This window comes from Batrachochytrium dendrobatidis (genome assembly GCF_000203795.2).
Source record: "Batrachochytrium dendrobatidis JAM81 unplaced genomic scaffold BATDEscaffold_7, whole genome shotgun sequence".
NCBI lineage: Eukaryota > Fungi > Chytridiomycota > Chytridiomycetes > Rhizophydiales > Batrachochytrium > Batrachochytrium dendrobatidis.
In genome coordinates this window covers 132,296-138,410 of record NW_006281105.1, presented here as the reverse complement: position 1 = coordinate 138,410, position 6,115 = coordinate 132,296, and the positions used below count along the sequence as shown (strand labels likewise).

At 38.4% G+C, this 6,115-nt stretch overlaps 1 protein-coding gene across 1 annotated transcript in view; it reads left to right on the top strand.

Annotated features, from left to right (window-relative positions):
- Positions 1 to 6,115, top strand: part of BATDEDRAFT_36999 (uncharacterized protein) — a 45,650-nt gene that overhangs the window by 38,060 nt on the left and 1,475 nt on the right. The window lies entirely within an intron of this gene.

Sequence of the window (6,115 nt, the reverse complement as noted above, 5' to 3'; positions counted from 1 at the left end):
GGGCTATTCAACAATTGTATTGAATTCCGGTTAGTATCGAGTAGTTTGAGTCGTTCAAGTAGTCAAGTTGCTTGGTTTGCAATGTGTTGTGTCCAAGAATCACTTGCAATCAAACCATCACCAAACCACAAGTCAATAACACCAAATGGTATATGACTGGTTTTATTAACAACACATTGCAAACACTCGACGAATTAACCATGAATCAGGTTCAATCATCAATCGCCAATATTATCAAGCGTGTATTCCTGGTTTAGTTGATGATGATCCGAGTATGTGGTATTCGTCACAGTTTGATTTGGTCCAAACAGGTTTTGTAATGGTTTCAACAATGTCTGATGAATGGCACGCTACAATCGCAGTATATTGATATTACCGCATGATACAACTGTTTGGCTGATCAACCGACTCGAATGTTGGTGGATTACTATGCCAATCGACTGTTTTGACCTGATATCACCACACTTGACATGCCAACACATGCGACATATGATGGAGTGTGTAATTGCAGTTTGATTGATTCAATGTTGTGTTACAACATGTGTTACAACATCAGTCACCATGTGGGTTATAGTTTGTATATCAAACAACACATTGGAATGATTGATTGTCGTTCCGATCGATCGAATGTCAATATGTTTGTACAACAGTTTGGTAAAACCGACTGTCCATGGATTATTATCACACGAGTCAATACTGACCTGATTTGGGATATTCAGTGTTGTTGGAATATCAACACAACATCAACATCAAACATCAGATCGACACTGCACGTTGATGTTGATGAATGCAACATGAATATTGAAACAATACATCATAATGCGTACAAGTCGCAGATTGCAGTTCAAACTCAATGCAAAGTGCACATTGTTACAGTTTGGTCATGAACAAAGCGATACACACAATGTGCAGTCCATGTCTACGACTCGACTGATTGGTAGACAACGACCATTTGCATTGTTGAACAGTAAACTGAACAGTAAATGACCATCAAACGCATGGCTTGGTATCGACATTCAAGCAATCACCATGATTGTAATATTTGCAAGTTGTCCACAAGTTGTTTACAAACGACCATCAATTGACAATGACATGCATGTGCATGTGCATGGTTGACTATACAATACACTACATGAACCAATATAGCAATCATGATATAATTGTTATTTATCAAAACATTCTGACACACTAGTCAAAGCGATCATCTTGTTTGACACACTGTATTCAGTACCATTTGATCAGTGTCGTTGAGCAACACACTACGAATTGTATTGCACATCTTCAAATCCATAAACAATATCAACAGTAAAGTTGCATGACAACAACTCATTCAGCACTTTGAGACATGATGTCGTAGTGTAACATTTTAATATAAATGCTTTGGCATTTTGTTTGGTTTTTTGGCAGTTGCAGGCATTCCGTTTGGTCAATTCCATTGATTATCGACTACACAAGTATGTTGTCAATCTGGTCGATTCATGTATTCAAGACATGTTCCAAACACCTGCGTTGTTATTTGATCCAGTCGGCAACGCGATCGTGTTCATTCATGGATTGTGAATTAAACTTTGGTCACCACTTGTGTCTTGTTATATTCCAAATGTCATCAGAATGTATTGACTTGTGCAATCTGTGTTTCAACGATTCGTGGTTGCTGCTTACATGCGTGCAAGGCAAAAAGTGAGCTACATAAAATACCAGAACAATCCACGAAAAACAATCACAAACGAGAGCAAGGAACGTTCCGATGTGGATTTCTTTTTGATTATACATCATCCACTACCAATATCAATACTGGTTCCGATATCAACAAGTTTCAATATATCGGTTGTAAAACGATCATATTGATGCAGTATCGATCATTAAAATGGTGTTTTTTGAAGCCATTACACCATGACATTGACTCGACACAACTATTACTGTAACAGAAACCAGTCTCTTGTAATGAATACACAGTTTTATTGAGTATTTCAATGATCAAAGTAGCACTCGAGTCCATCCATTTCTCGATGCTCTTACTCTGGTAATCGACAGGAGTACAGCCATCGTCATCATATGAACAATACTCATCATCAGATTCTACACCATCAGCCATACACCAAATGAGACATGTTGTCTTGTGGAACTCTAGTGCGTTCCTGTTTGGTAGTCGAGTGAGATTGTTGTGAATGAAATACAATGTCATTTCACTGTTGGATTCGACTGTTTGTCGATTGTCAGTCCATCTCTTTTGCCTTGTTCTGCGGATAACTTTCAAATCTTCAATTGTCTCAATCCACTTCTTGTGCTTGTCACTTGTCAGATCATTCGTCTCATTGATCACTTTGATCACCAGTTTGTCATCCACTACATCCACATATTGCCTTAGTTTACCGAATTGGTCATGGCACTTGATACACAACAACAGTCCGTTCTGTATTTGATGTTTCTGCGTCAAACCAGATCGTAGCAGGATGGATGGTTCGTTGTATGCCATTCCAATGTTCTTTTGGGATATAATGTGTGCTCCTTGCAAGGACAGCTCATCCCAGCAAAACAAGCAGACTGTATCTCTTCTCAACCGCCTTGTTCAAGTCCTTGTGCTGTAGCTCACTCACTTTTGCAACATAGTCCAGATCATCAGCAGAGTTGGTTCTTGATGTTGGATTTGATGAAACTGGAGTGTGACAGCTGGATGAATCGTTGTAGTCTTTGTGGAATGGCAGTATGTAGTACTCAAACATGTCATCAATGAATGTACAATGATGTTCTGAGTCTGCCAACTGGATCTTGGTTGAGAATTCCTGCTGCTCTGCAAATTGGTTGGCAGTCAGCAGGTTGTGCAGTCGAGTGACGTGTGAGGTTTCTCCCTCTTGGATGATTCCCAAAAACAAACCTCGTTTGTTGTCATCCTGCCATTCAGACTTGACTCTCTGTGTTGGTATGGTTTGAGTGCTGATTTGGTAGTATTCATTCAACAGTTGTGTTGTTGCTGTCTTTGTTGTTTCAATATTCATTTGATGTTTTTTGACAAAAGAATGAAACTCGAACCAACAAAATAATTGCAGTCAACAATCAAATTGGACAATATTCACCAATAATCTTTTAAACTCGTACAGTTTGTACAGTGTTGTCATAAAAGTCATAGTTTGACACATTTTCATCAAGTTACCAGTGAGTATCAACGAGTATCAACCAACAAAATTGGTCTCGTTGATTGATATACTATTATAGTGTAATCAATTGAGTTGAATTGACACTCGATTGAACAATACAAATGAACACAAAATTGTTTAAATATTCAAAGTGTGAATTTGTTTCATTCTTCACAATATTAAATTTTGAATTCAAGTCACTTTTTTTGTATCTTTTCTTTCAAATTGCAATGGAAAACAAAGTATTCTATATCAAATATCTTGACAATCAGTCAGTGGAAATTGAAACTCACTTTGATGGAGAACTAGAGAGAAGAACCCTAATTGATAGTGTTTCGAAACTAATTGCTGCTTACAAGACTGCCACCACTCCCCTCCTTGACAATATCCCTGTTGACGAGCTCACTCTCCATTATATGGTGAATGGTCCAGCCATTCCCAGGAATACTCTATTAACCTCCATTCAAAATCATCTTGGTTCTTACGAACATCCATTCATCATTAAATCCAAGAGTGGTATTGATGCAAGAACCACTTCACTCATCAACGCTACCGCTATTGCTTTAGATCCAATGCAACTTGATTTGTTCTTGCCCTGTCAGATCCCATTTTACAACAACATATGCAACGCTGTTGAACAGGATACATGGCTTTTGTTTGAACAAGAGATTCCCTCATCTACGTTGAAACGACTCTTTATTCGGGACAGTTATAAATCCATTGCATCAAACATCAAGCCCGGCATCAACAAAACAATCATCACAGGAACTCCTGGCATTGGCAAGTCTTTATTTCTCATCTACTTATTGTGGAAGTTGATCAAGCAAGGAAAACGAGTGTTGTTTATTTATCATCCAGACAAAATCTATTACGATGGTCAAGGCGGTGTGTTTGAGTTAACTAGTCTACCATCAGTTGTTGACCACACATTTTGGGCATCTGACTTGTGGTGTTTGTTTGACGCCAAAGGCAAGAACTCGGCGAATCTAAATGCACTTCCCTATGAAAGGTGTTCATTTGTGGTGTCAACCTCACCAAAACGAGAACTAACCAACGACTTTAAAAAATCCCTTCCCCTTCAGATCTTTTACATGCCATTATGGACTAAACCAGAATTGGAAGCCATTGCACCCGATTTTGCCATTGATATTAACTGGCGCCATCGTTTCAAAGTCCTTGGTGGAATCCCTCGACGTGTCTTGGAAGATACAAGTGGTGATCCAGTAGAATTACTTCAAAATGTATGTAGGCAATGCGAGCTTGATGGCTGTATCAAAGAGATTAGCTTGGATTTGAACATTACAGAAAACTCCAAAGCTTCCCATTCTTTGATTCACATGACATCTGTTGACCCATTTACAGAATCATCTGTTGCCTTTGCGTCTCGAACAGCCTTGGATATCATTATCGAAATCAAAGGAATGGACGTCATGCGAAAAATGACGAGTCTCCTAGCTTTGTGCGAAGAAAACCCTCTTGCTGCTGCATTGTGTGGGCATATTTTTGAACCGTATGCTGTTGAAATGCTGGAGAAAGGAGGTGTTTTTGACAGTCATCAGTTGGTGCACGAAAACGATACATCCAAGCCCGAAGAAACGCTTCTTTTTATTCCTTTGTCGAAAAAACAAGTTGCTGGCAAGGTTTTACCGAATCAGGTTCCAAATCAGCTATATGTGCCAAAAACTAAAAACTATGCAGCAATTGATGCCTGGATTCCTGGAATCGGTGCATTTCAAGCGACTGTTAAAAACAAACATGATATCAAAAAAAGTACCGAAGAAGATTTAAAGATGCTTGGAGATGGTGCCGAAAAGTTGTACTGGCTACTTCCTCCACTGCATTACCATTCTTTCACCAAGAAAACACCAAAGAGTATCGACCAATACGCTGTAAAAATTCCTTATCCTAGTATGTAATCCTAATCAATTTCACGTCATGATATTGCCATTTCAATTTTCAAATAAAAACATATACCTTATTGTATTCACCGATAAAGCATTGTATATCAAATGATGTTGTATTTTTTGTTGGTTTCAGACATTTGGACGAATGAATGATCAAGTTTCCAAAAAACAAGCAAGTGTGAGTTTGATTGTTTACAACTGTAATGTCTGGACAAGTGACTGTCTGAATAACAGTAACTATTTCCAGTGATGCTGATTTGTAAACACTCGAACTATTCAACAACACTCTATCAATGCATTTGCAAGAGTCATTGGACGTATCTGTTGTTTGAAAGTTGGTTCGCATGCATTCAGAAGTGGGAGTTATGAAGCTTATTTCCATGCAGACACGATCAATGTATTACTTTCTGTTGGATAGGCTGTATCATCTGTCATCAATTCAGACACACTTGTCAGTCCTGTTCCGTATACAATGAGTCACATATGGACACCAATTCAAGAGTTGAAACACCATTAGAAACAGTAGCCCAGGTAGGATTGCTAGAAATCAGAGCAGCCACTTTTTGTAATTGTGGATTGCTCTTGATCACATCAGCAAGATTGGCAGCATATGCCATAGGCGCCATAATAGCTAAACATAGAGCAGCCTTCATTGAATGCATAACAATTGATATATGATGGAAAGAATAATTGCAATCAACAGTTAAATAAGTACTCCACGTGTTGGTCAAGCAGCAACTGCGTATCCATGCCAAGCTGGATTATGAATGCCAACCACTCCACGCTTGTTATTCAAGGTGATTGATAATAACTGATTTGGATTGAAAATACTGACAACTACGATGGTTCTAACTGAACTTGACAATCATGTTTGATTATCATTTTATAAATAGCTGGTAAACCTCAAGACTGACCACGTTGACATTCAATTATTGCTTCTTGTCAAGTCTTGCTCAACTCGCATGCCTAAACTCACTGTTCATACTTTTGGCACAGCTCCTGTAGATATTTATTATGAAACATATGGCAGCGGACTACATCATGTTTTATTTGTCAATGGTCAGCCAGCTTTAATAA